General features: G+C 36.3%; 1 long non-coding RNA gene across 1 annotated transcript in view; it reads right to left on the bottom strand.

Annotated features, from left to right (window-relative positions):
- The window catches only part of LOC141558020 (uncharacterized), a 99,390-nt gene extending 97,968 nt beyond the window's left edge, over positions 1 to 1,422 (bottom strand). The window contains exon 1 of the long non-coding RNA XR_012486935.1: positions 1,306 to 1,422. This is a non-coding gene — a long non-coding RNA (uncharacterized LOC141558020). The remainder of the gene's footprint in view (positions 1 to 1,305) is intronic.
- Between the last annotated feature and the right edge of the window lie 11,115 nt (positions 1,423 to 12,537).

Here is a 12,537-nt window from a genome sequence, read left to right as displayed (position 1 = left end):
AGCCATTTTCATCGGCTGTACCCTATCTTTGGAATGCTTTCCCTCCCTATCTCCATGTCCTAAAATCTGTTTCCTTTAAGTCATAGCCAAAGTTCTATTTTCTATAAGATGTAGAGGGAAGGGAAGGGTAATTTAGAACACAAAGTTTTGCAAAGGTTAATGTTGAAAAATTATACATGCATATGTTTTGAAAATAAAAAAGCTTTAATTAAATATATATGTATATACATATATATATATATACACACACATATATACATACACACACATATATATATTTATATATCTATATATGTATAGATATATAAATATATATATATATGCTTTTATTAGTGGGAGATTGGAATCATGAAAGATTTCAGTTTTCCAAAGTAATCTAACAAGTTTTTCTCTGCTGCAAGTTTGACTCCATTTCCTGTCCATTCACCATCTGTCCTAGGTACACATACTAATGGACATGTTCTATCACTTGATATTGTCATGTGAGGTAGCCCAACTTCTCCTTGAATCAATCAGCAAGCATTTATAAGGTACTTATTCTATGTCAGACCCTGTGCTAAACACTGGGGATACAAAGAAAGGGAAAACACACACACATACACACACACACACACACACACACACACACACACACACACGAGTCCCTGTCCTCAAGAAACTTGCATATTGATGGGGAAAACAGTAGGCAAATAAATGAATAGATACATAAGACACTGGAACTAGAATGAATGTAACTTTAGAGGGAAAGCTGGTACTATCTGGAAGGTATTCTCCAGAAGGGAAGAGTTTGAGACTTAAAATGGCAAAGAGAAAACAAATGATAGTAAAAAAAATAATTTATTATAATAATCTTTCCAGGTCTTTTTCATTTGTTGTTCCCCTCCTCTGTTTATACTTAAATAACCTTGGAATGATTTTGCTTAGTCAAATTTTCTTTAAATTGACTTTAACCTCTACTAAGTCTTGCTTTTTGAGATAATTTTTGGGATAATTCTGCTAAAAAATCATTTTTCATAGTACATAGTACAAATGAGTGCACATTTTAAACCAGCTTTACTTTTATCCACCATATCTTTCCACTTAGCAAGAAAGTCAATTGTTAGCCCAATTTTCTAAGCTCTTCTTATTTTTCTCATTGCAATTAATTTATTCTGATAAAAAATTATCATAATCTGGATAGATATCATTTCTATTATCCATTCCCCATTTTTATTATCAATTACTTATTTAAACATTAAAAATTTTTCAATTATGTGCCATATATTTTCCTTATTATTATTACTTCTGGCTTTTTACCCCACCTACCAGTGAAAGTTCATGAGCAAGTTGAGGCACTGATAGCATCACTCAATTTCTATGATAGCATATTATTTTCACAGTGTCTTCTCTTCCCTTCAGAGGTTGGCTAATTTTGAAGTGTCATGGGAACCTAGAAAAATGACAAAACACCCAAGTCTCTCAAATTCAAGATGGTTTTTCACTCCCATCATAGACATTTTTAATAAAAGAAAAGATAGAAAATATTTCCATAAAAATCTGCCTATATTTGATCTTGGATATTGCTTTCAAGATTATGATCCCTCTACTTTGCTTCTACCAGCTCCAGCCCCCAATTTAGCTCACCCTAAATAAAGTGTGGGGGGGTTTTTGTCACCAAAAGGGAACTTCTCTCTTTTGGTAAAAAGGAGGAAAATAATTTAAACTCTTTTTCCAAAATAAGTTTTCATGATATAAAGGCCTGAGGCTTCTGTGTAGTTTGTCCTTTTTTCCTTTCTCATTTTTTTTACCCTTTTGTGGAAGTCTCCTTTAATATAGAGAGTCTTATTTAAATGGTTTTCTTGGTGTTTTTTTTTTTTTTAAATAATGGCCTACTTATAATGAGTACTGTAACACAAGATGACTAAATAATTCCATGAAATAATTTTGAGTAACTTCCCTCCATCATTTTCTTATAATTTATTAATTTACATCAAAAATGTTAAGATTAATATGACTCAGTTGCTTTAACATTGCATCCATTCATTCGTCATTGGACAAATATTTCATATTTTTAACACTGAGTAGTTGAGTAATTAATGATAATACCAGGGTTCCAAATATGAGTGATTGGGAGGATAATGGTGCTCCCAACAGAAATAAGAAACTTCAAAAGAGAGAAGTAGGTTTTGTGGGAAAAGTTTAGACATGTTAAGTTTGAGATGCCTATAGTATATCAAGTTCAAAATGCCCCAGAGGCAATTGGTGAGAAAGTTCAGGAAAGAGATTAAGGCTGGATATTTAGGACAGATGATAATTAAACTCCTAGGTATTGAAAAGTTGCAAAATAAGCAGAAAGAAGAGCTGAAAGTCCCAGACAGAACCTAGGAATACCATCAGAATTAAGGACATCATATGGATGATGAGTCCATTACAGAGAGAGAAAGCATTAGCATCCAGAAGGAGAAGAAAAAATAGTCAACAGTGTGAAATACTATCAAGAGGTCAAGAAGCATGAATACTGAAAAATACTGGCAATTATGACATCATTGCTAACTTTGAAGAAAAATATATTTATTTATTTTAGGAGACAAAGATAACAAGCAGATAAGAACTTAAGTGATTAGACAGGTGGTGATATCCTTAATGTTAAAAAGTGTGGTTTAAAAAGTTCAAAAAATATAATACCTGTGTAACTTAATCATTTTATTAATAATGTCAGCATTTTAATAAAAGGTTAAGCATTTGGTCATTTCTCTCTTAGACCAAAGACAATCATGGCAGTGGGTTCATGGAAGAACTCATTGGAAGAAGGGTATTCCTGAGGATGTCAATCAAATCTGATTAATTAATCAATTAATGAGAGAATTAATATTATAATGGGGGGCTGAACCTATTCAAATGAACTTTAATTATTTAATTTACTTCCAAGATAACCCCAGCTTTAGACAATCTCTTCAAAGAATCTATCACCACCTAAACCTGAGTAGAGCACTATAGCTTCTCACCATGGGTAGGGTCTGAATAAAATTGTGAAGAAATCAGTCCAATCTCATTACCAGCAAAGTCCTTTAAGAAATTGAATTTTTGAAATCAGGACTTTAGAAAAAGGAGGGAACTCTGGACCTTCTCAAATCATTTGTTATTAATAATCATTTGAAGGTTTGGGAAGAAAAATAGTGTAATCACACCCTACCTATGCTTACTTATCCTGTGCTATTTCTCTTTTCTACCAATAAATGAAAAATGAGCTGAGTTTTGGGAGTGGTGGTGGAGGGGGTTACTAATCCCATAGTCAACCTCCAAGAGGATAGAGATGGGAATTTTTGGAGTTAAGTAAAAACTGTCCTAGGGGTGTGGGTGCAAGGGATGAGAGAGAATCAGACAAGAGGTCTTCTTAGAGATGCTATAGAGTGAGGGAGTACTGAAAGGAGAGGCAATTACAATGGAGGAAAGTTCGTTGTTGGCTGCAGAGGAAGTAAGGGTGGGTTATGATCTATCTTTCTATCCTCTAATTGAGTGAATACATATCCCTGGGGCAATCCCATGAGCCACATTTTGGAGATCTCTGATTTAGAAAAGCAATCATCAAATTAAAGTTCCACAGACCATCACCCATTGTCTTTGCTAACATTCTGCCACAGTCACTATAGGAAAGGGAAAAGTCTGAACAGGACTGAGAAATATGGAATGGGGACAGTTTTGATAGCTAAACAAGTAATGAATTATCTGGTGATGAATCTCTCCATTTTTAGCTAGGCTGGTCTGTTGCAGTGGTCATACTTGAAACTGTTGCAACTTATTAGAACTGCCAAATTTTATGTTCTACTGGCAAAGGCCTTGAGAATCCAGAGTCATCTCCATGATAAGATGAAGCATCAGAATATGACTAAATGGAGACATTTAATGCTAAGTGTATTTCATCATATTCTTATTTTTAATATTGGTTTTATATGAGTATGATAGTATTCTACTTAGCAGAAAATCAAGCTTCTTGAAACTTCAATTATCTGAAATACAGGCATGAAACAGGAAATAAATTTTAAAAAGATTCTGACCAACTAGTACAGTTATGAACTGGTTAAAATCTATTTGACTTCTGTAGGCCTCAGCCTTCAGGATGCACTCATGATAAGGCTTAACTGACTTCAAGACTCCCCAATCATTTGCTTGCTGTTAGGGCTGTCATTTGGGTTCATTCCTCATTCATCAATTCAGAGGATACTGGTTTTTTGTGGTCTCTGGACTTACCCACTGCTTTGTTTCACTTATTAGTACCATGTCAGTTCTTTATCTAAAGCCCTATAAAAGTTTGATTTCTGAGTGGCTTCAGGGCTCTGCAGAGGAGTGAACATTTCTCTGTATGCTCAAACCAGTAGATTGCCTTATAGATCTGAGAACTAGAAGGGGTATTGTCTGGATTTTTCCTCATTGGCATCTATTTATTTTCCATTTCTTCTATCCCAGTCAGATCTTCCACAACTCCTTCCTTATCTGACCTGCAATGGTACCAAAGGGGCCCTGAAATGAGAGGGCCTAGGATGAAATTCTGCTTCTGGTGTTTAAGACCTGAATCACTTTAGGCAATAAACATACTAGATTTAGTTCCCACATTTGTGAAATAAGAGTATTTGATAAGATGGGAGATCCTATGATCCTTAGTAGTTATCACAGAGCAAATGAGTTTTTTGTTTCAAAAGAGGCAAAATCTAATTTCAAATTCTTCACCTAGATAATCTTGAGGGCAGATTGAAATAAAGTGAAGTCGGTGAAAAGTGATAATTTAACACAGAGGAGTGAAGCAAAAAAACTTTTAAAAACCCAACATAACAGAAGAACCATAAGAGCACATCAATCTGGGGCAATTATCATCAGCTATATTTCAGTCCAGGCAAATCATCAGCTATATTTCAGTGGCCCCTGAGGGCATCACTGTTAAAAAAATATAGTACAAAGATTCATTTTTTTCTCTTGGTTCAGACCTATGATTTCACTGTGTAAAATCTCTATCACTGCAGATGAGCTACTGGACGGCCACTTACATTCTTTAGAGAGTTCCCTGGGGCATTAAGAGGTACAAGTTCCATGACAGATCTATATAATCATAACTCAAAATGCAGCAAGAAAAGGGCTGTTTTGCTCACAACACAATCTATTTTCCAGAAATATATACTCTATGTTATACATACATTTGATTACTGCTTGTAAATTCAGGTATTTATAAACAGTAATCATATGTATGTGTAACACAGAATGGAATTTACAAGCAGTAACTGAATGCACAGTTATCCCCTCCCCTCCACCTCAAGGGGGCTAAGGGTGTGGTGCTCCCCTGATCTGGAAAATCCACAAAAAATTATTTGGCCCTCCCTTGGTACCAAAGAAGAATTATGAATTATTACGGTTTTAAGAGATAAAATATGTTGAAATATAATACTTTACATGTATTCTATGCATTTCTGAATTTCTAAACTTCTGTCATTTGTTGGCTTTCACATGCTGTCTGTGGCTTCCACAAAACTCTCAAAAATTTTCCATTTAACTTTTTAAGCTGACCTGTGAGATAGCAAAACCTAGATGGAGAAAGTCACAATGTGGTAGGGATAACTCTGTGTATAGGAATAACTCTGTGTATATATATATGTGTGTGTGTGTGTGTGTGTGTATGTGTGTGTATGCGTGCATATGTATATACATATTTACATTTACATTCCTACACATACATTATAAATTTTTTAATTTATATTTTTATATATTTATATGTAACATAAATTGTACAGTAATGGTGAAAAGATTGACTTTGATGAGAAGAAACCTGGATTATAAATTTCCCCCCTAATCATTTGAGCATAGCCAAGTCACTTAATTTCTCTGAGCCTGAGTTTCTTCATGTTTAAGAATAATAATATATTTATAATACTATGATGGGATCACTCTTTACCAGAGTTCTCTCCTTGTCTTGTGGGTTAGGCTAGTTTGTTTGTTTTTTCCTTTAAAGGCTATAAAGCTGTCCTTGGTTCAAGAGTCATGTCATTTGGCAGTTTCTAGTAACCTCTAGACAGAGAAGGGCCTTCTGTTTGCTTAAGGGCATAAAAAGGCCTAGCCACATGACATCATAGTCCTTTAGACTTTGCAATTTTCCCCAAATTAAGCTAGTCACTACAACCTGCCCTGTTGACCGAACCTGTCTCCATAGAGAGCTGAAGAGGCACCTGTCTACCCAAGTGCTTGAGTATCTTTATGGAATGTCCTTTCTAGGCTATGGAAAAATTAATACTTTTTTGTTAACCATGGGATGATCTACACATTCCCAACCCAAACCATCACAGCATTAGCCTGACTCAATTTTACCCCTAACAAGTACCTGCTTTGAAGAGTTAGATTATATCCAGAAAGGAGGTTCAAATAAGATCTCATATATTATCTTTGTAAAGGTCTCATAAATATCTTATGTAATAGCCATATGAATGTCAGTTATGATTATAAGAATATGATATAAGCTACAGAAATGATGTTATAAAAAAAGATGGAACTCATGACCACTGGATCTCTGACTTTTATAGTAACAAATACCGTATTTAATCGCCTATAGGTGAGATCGCTACATATTTTACATTATATGGCTTTCTAAAATGCATAGGCAACTCGTGGTTATGACTGGACCTGGAGTCAGAAGATGAGTTCAAAAACTTAGAATATTTACTAGTTGTGTGACTCAAAGAAAGTCACATAATTGTTGTGTCAATTTTTTCATTTGTAAAAGGGAAATAATATTTCCCTCCTTTCAAGGGCTGTTACAAGGCTAAATGAAATAATATTTGTAAAACCTTTCACAAACCTTAAAGTGCCATATAAATGCTATTGTGGTTGTCACTGTTATCTCATATACTCCACTGTGATCTCATTGACGGAAGTAGTCCCTTCAGAGATGCTGCTCACGCATCAGACTTCCCTGCTCATCCAGCTTGACTCTTGCCTTGGTCTTCCCAATGAAAGCTTTTCTAGAGTATGTGTGTGTATGTGTGTGGACACAAATGTACATACAGAGACATACATTTACACATACATATGTCATATATCAATTTTAGGAATACAGTAACCAGTCCCATACATTTTAAGAGACTAGAGTGAGGAACTAGGGCAGAGCAGGAAGCAGGGGAAGGAGGGACACTATGGAGCTGTAAGAAACCAGTGGAGGAGATCTGCAAGGTGTGAACACACTGCTAGGTCAGCCTGATATCCCTGGGGGCCGAGGACTGGTGAAAGGAGCAATGGTCTCTGCTGCTCAATCCAAACACACCATAAAATGTGGCGAGCAATAATGTCTGCATGATGGGCTCACATATGGTATTTCCAGTTTGCAGGGCAGTTTACATAGACAATTTATGAGTTACGTGCTCTTATCATTGTTGTTTGTCAAATACTATCTTGACATCTGGAGGTGATGCTGTGATATGCAAGTGAGTTGGATTGAAGTGGGGGAGGCTGTGCAAGGTCACCTGCCTCGTTTTCTCTCTGGGTTCAGTGGCAAGCTAGAGATCAAGAGGACTGGAGAGGCCCTCAGGTGCTATTATTATCTCCATTTTAACTTCTCCCTCCCCATTTAGTTATCATCTTTGCCTAGCTGACTCAATCCCAGCCTCTCTGGAGCTTCAGTCATGCTTCACTATGCCTAAAGGACACTGCTTTGGACACAATGTGGATGCATCTCAAACTTCACATGTCCAAAACATAATCCACAATCTTATCTCCCCAAGCCCTTTAAAACTTTAAAACTTCATAGTTTCTGTTGGAAACTCTAATGTTATTCCAACGGCCCAGGTTCACAACCTCCAAACTCTACTCTCCTTCAACCTGTAAAGTAGATTAGCTGCTAGATATTGTTTTTCTACCCATATAACATGCATTGTAGCTACACACTTCTGTCTGTTCACACAGCCAGCACCTTAGCTCAGTCTCATCTCTTGTCCAGATCACTGCAATGGTGTTCTGATTGCTCTTCCTCACCTCCATTGCTCTGAAGTCTGATCCATTCTCCACACAGAAGTGGAGTAATTATCCTAATGCTGATTTCCCTTTCCACAATCTGTGATCCAGCCAAATTGGCCTGCTCACTGATCTTCAATTTCCCATCTCCATGCCTTTGCCCATCGTCATCATTGTGCTTGAAATGCACTTCCTTCTGATCTGTCATCTCATAAAATCCTGCTAATCCTTCAAGGTGCAGCTTAAGCATCACTTCTGACAAGAAACTTTCCCTGATCTCCTCATAAGAGTTAGTGCCCTCCCTCACTAACTACTTTATATTTAACTGCCTTATATTTATTCTATATTTTTTTTTGTATATATATATATATATATATATATATATGTGTGTGTGTGTGTGTGTGTGTGTGTGTGTGTATGTGCGTATATGTACATATATGTCTTTTTAACAGAATGCAAATCCATTGAAAATTGGGGTTCTTTTGTTATTTGTATTTGCACTCCTAGCATATAGTAGATGCTTAATAAATGCTTGTTAATTGATTTTATAGATGAGGAAATGGAGAATGAGAGGATTACATAGCTAACAAGTGTTTGAGGCAGGATTTCAGCTCATCATGTTTGTGTGTGTGTGTGCGTGTGTGTGTGTGTGTGTGGTGTGTATGTATGTGTGTGTGTGTGTGTATGAGACATGCAAAGGGAGCTTAATAGATTTGCCCAGGATCATAGAACTAATAAGTATTTGAGGATGAATTTGAATCATATTCATATATATATATATATATATACATATATATATATAACATATATATATTTATATATATGTTATATATATATACATATACATGTGCATGTAAATATGTGTATGAATATATACATGTATATATAAATATAATTTGACTAACTCTTAGTGACTTTATTTGGGATTTTCTTGGCAAAAATACTGGAGTGTTTACCATTTTTTTCTCTGGCTCATTTTACAGAGGAGTGTAACATGACCTCCTGGCAGTTACAATTACTGTCCTAGGCCCAACAGAGTACCTTTGACCACTGACCTTTGCAGTGTCAACTCTACCTGGCTCGCCTCCTCTGAGGCCTTCAAAAGTCTCTGGCCACAATCTCTTGAATCTACAGTTTAATAACCAGTAGCGCACTCAAGAACAGCCACGTGTAATCTTAAAAGCCTTTATTATACCTACTCACATAATGCCCTGACTTGTCAGCTCCCTAGTGGAACACCTGGTCTGAAGACCCACGTGTTTCACTACCAAACTCCTTACCTTTCGGCTATCCATCAGCTTGGCTTGGCTACCCCAGGTTAGGAAGCCAGGTTAAAGAGAGCGACTGCTGTCTGCAGTGGGCTTATAAAGGGCCTGTGAGGTCACACACACAGCCAACCAGCAAGAGAGTCATCACCCATTATGAAGCTATCTCAATATGTACAGGATCCCACCCACAGAGCAATCCTATATCCATAGAGAATACTTCCGGTCCTCAATCTCCTGTTGCGCTGTGGTGCCGCCCATTTAAAGGGCCCTTACAGAGGAGGAAACTGAGGCACACAGGGTTAAGTGACTTTCTCAGGTCACACAACTAGTAAGTGTCTGAGGCTGGATTTGAACTCATGTCTTCCTGAATCCAAACCTATCACACTATCTACTGTGCCACTTAGCTGTCCCAATTAAAAACTAGATTTAGTCATTTGTATTGCTTTTTCTGAAGGCCTGATTTACACACACACACACACACACACACACACACACACACACACATACACATACACACACAAACATATTCAGTTTCTCATGCTTCTGTCTCCACTTCCCTATCTCTGTCTCACACTGTCTCTCTCACATACATTACTGGAAAAAGACTTCTTGGCCCTTCTTAAAAGGGACTGAAATGGAAACATCAACTTTATTTTAGGAAGGTTCCTAAAGAGCTGATTGCTTCATGTTTTCATTGTGCTGCTCTAACAGCTATGTTTTGACTGTTTCCTAGGTGCCCAAATCCAACTGTGTTTCATTCACAAATATACACACCATCTTGCTTATTCTGAAAGATTTCTCAGGCACCCACAGTGCTACAGTCTGCTTATGCTGGCAACACTTTATAGTTTGAATAATCAAATGACTTTCAATTATCATAAAAGAAATTTGACTTCTTCTGGTACATTGGTTGCATTAGCACAGACCCCCAGAAAGCTGCCCCAGGTTCTAGGCACATTGTGGATCAAACTCCTCTCCAAACCATAGTTTACAAGCCCTGGTTAATATGTTTACTTTACCACTCAGCCAGAGGTCATCCTGTTAAAAATCAAAGACATTTCATGAAATAGCTTAGTAATTAGAATAGTACCAGAACATTTACCCCATAAACCTTGACTCCATCTCCCACAAATTCATATACTCTTAATGAAAAGAGTAAATATACCTAGGTGTTACAAATGAGCCATGCACATGTGGAAAGCACATGTCGCCAAAGCATATACATGAAGAGGTAAGTTATATCTCCAATTCTGCAGAACTACCAATATCTTTGGATGATATCATTTCATAGCTCTCTGCCAGATCTGCTCCTTGCCAGGAGTTTTATTTCTGCCTGTCCCCACTGGGTGTTGTCTTCATCCTTCCACAATGGAAATTTCATCTTTACTCTAGTTGCTTTTCAGCTGCCTCCAGGGGTTCCTTCTTTTGGATTCTGTGGTTAGTAAGCCTCTTCCTTGAATGGATGTCCATCAATTGGAGAATGGTTGGGTAAATTGTGGTATATGAAGGTTATGGAATATTATTGCTCTGTAAGAAATGACCAGCAGGAGGAATACAGAGAGGCTTGGAGAGACTTAAATCAACTGTTGCTGAGTGAAATGAGCAGAACCAGAAGATCACTATACACTTCAACAACAATACTGTATGAGGATGTATTCTGATGGAAGTGGATAAAGAAGATCCAACTCACTTCCAGTTGATCAATGATGGACAGAAATAACTACACCCAGAGAAGGAACACTGGGAAGCGAATGTAAATTGTTAGCACTACTGTCTATCTACCCAGGTTACTTATACCTTCGGAAGCTAATAATTAATGTGCAACAAGAAAATGGTATTTACACGCATATATTGTATCTAGGTTATATTGTAACACATGTAAAATGTATGGGATTACCTGCCATCGGGGGGAGGGAGTGGAGGGAGGGAGGGGATAATTTGGAAAAATGAATAAAAAAAAATTAAATTAAATTAAATTTAAAAAAAAAAAAAAGTAAGCCTCTTCCCAGTAGGAGATCTCTACAATTCTTTTAGTCAGATTTTTCATCTCACTACTGGGTCTCTGCTCTAGTTTTTAGCTAAGATGCTATCTTCAGGGCCACCTATAATTATATACACTATCTACTGATAAGATTGTAGTAATTGTAAACTTATTCTACACAATAGAAGACTATAGCGTACCCTAGTCAGCTCTTTCAGCCAAGGTCTTAGGAACTCAGCCAGCCAACTTCTCCTCCAGCCAATGGCTATAAAGTTCTTCTTTCAGCAAGGCTATTCCTAGAAAGAGGCAGATTTCCAGGTTAAAATGAAATGTGTTCTTTGAATTCCTCTTTTAACTGTATTCTTCCATTCTATCTCCTCTGAGTCTTTCAGTTCACCTCTAACTTATGGTCAAAAAAGCCATTTTAATTCTTTTCCCCCCATACTTCAGCCAGAAAGATGGAGCAAATTTCTACTTTCTCCAACATAAAAGGAACTGACTGAAATGGTGGTATAGAAACTATTTTTAACTTCTATCACCATTATCCTCTGTTCAATGCAAATTTCAAAGGCTAATGCCTTTTTCTCCCATTTCCTCCTAATAATAAATCATAGTTTATTCTCTTCTAGCCACATTGGATGTTTACTTAATAAAGAAAACAAAGATTTGTAGTTCACTTGAAATGCAAAGATTGAGAAGAATTGTAATGACATATTAGCATTTTATCCTGGAAATTTCCTGAATATGTTAAGAGAATTCAAAAAGCCTACTTGATAGCTTATTTTAAGTCATTTGTCTTTATTTTTTCAACTAGAAATTTCTGGGAAATATGCCAGAGTTGTTCTTAAATACAGATGTGTTTCCTCCCTAAATAAGTGGTCATGGATTGACTTCTATATTAAGATAATGCAAGTGACATTAACAGATAGAATCACTAAAGCAATTATCCCTATCAAGTGAGGCATAAAATAGGGAGATGTGTTCACTAAAGGTGTTTGCACAGTTATAAAACATATCTAGAAGAGGGATTTCCTTATAGATTGGAGAGGTCTTCCAAATATTCTTATTTGTTGGTGACTTTATGCTAAATGCATCAAAGTCTAAGAATACCATAAGGCTTCCTCAATGAGATTCATAACTATTAAAAAATGGATTGTATCCACATGGGAAAAACCAAATGGATAAAAATGACTATTGTCCAAATAATCATGAGCAATGCAATTATATATAACACTCATTTAATTATACATAATTATATGTAATGATAATAAATTATGAGATATAATACATATATAAACACATACACACATATCACAGATAAGTATT

This window comes from Sminthopsis crassicaudata, chromosome 2 (genome assembly GCF_048593235.1).
Source record: "Sminthopsis crassicaudata isolate SCR6 chromosome 2, ASM4859323v1, whole genome shotgun sequence".
Lineage (NCBI taxonomy): Eukaryota > Metazoa > Chordata > Mammalia > Dasyuromorphia > Dasyuridae > Sminthopsis > Sminthopsis crassicaudata.
This window is presented reverse-complemented; position numbering and strand designations above follow the sequence as displayed.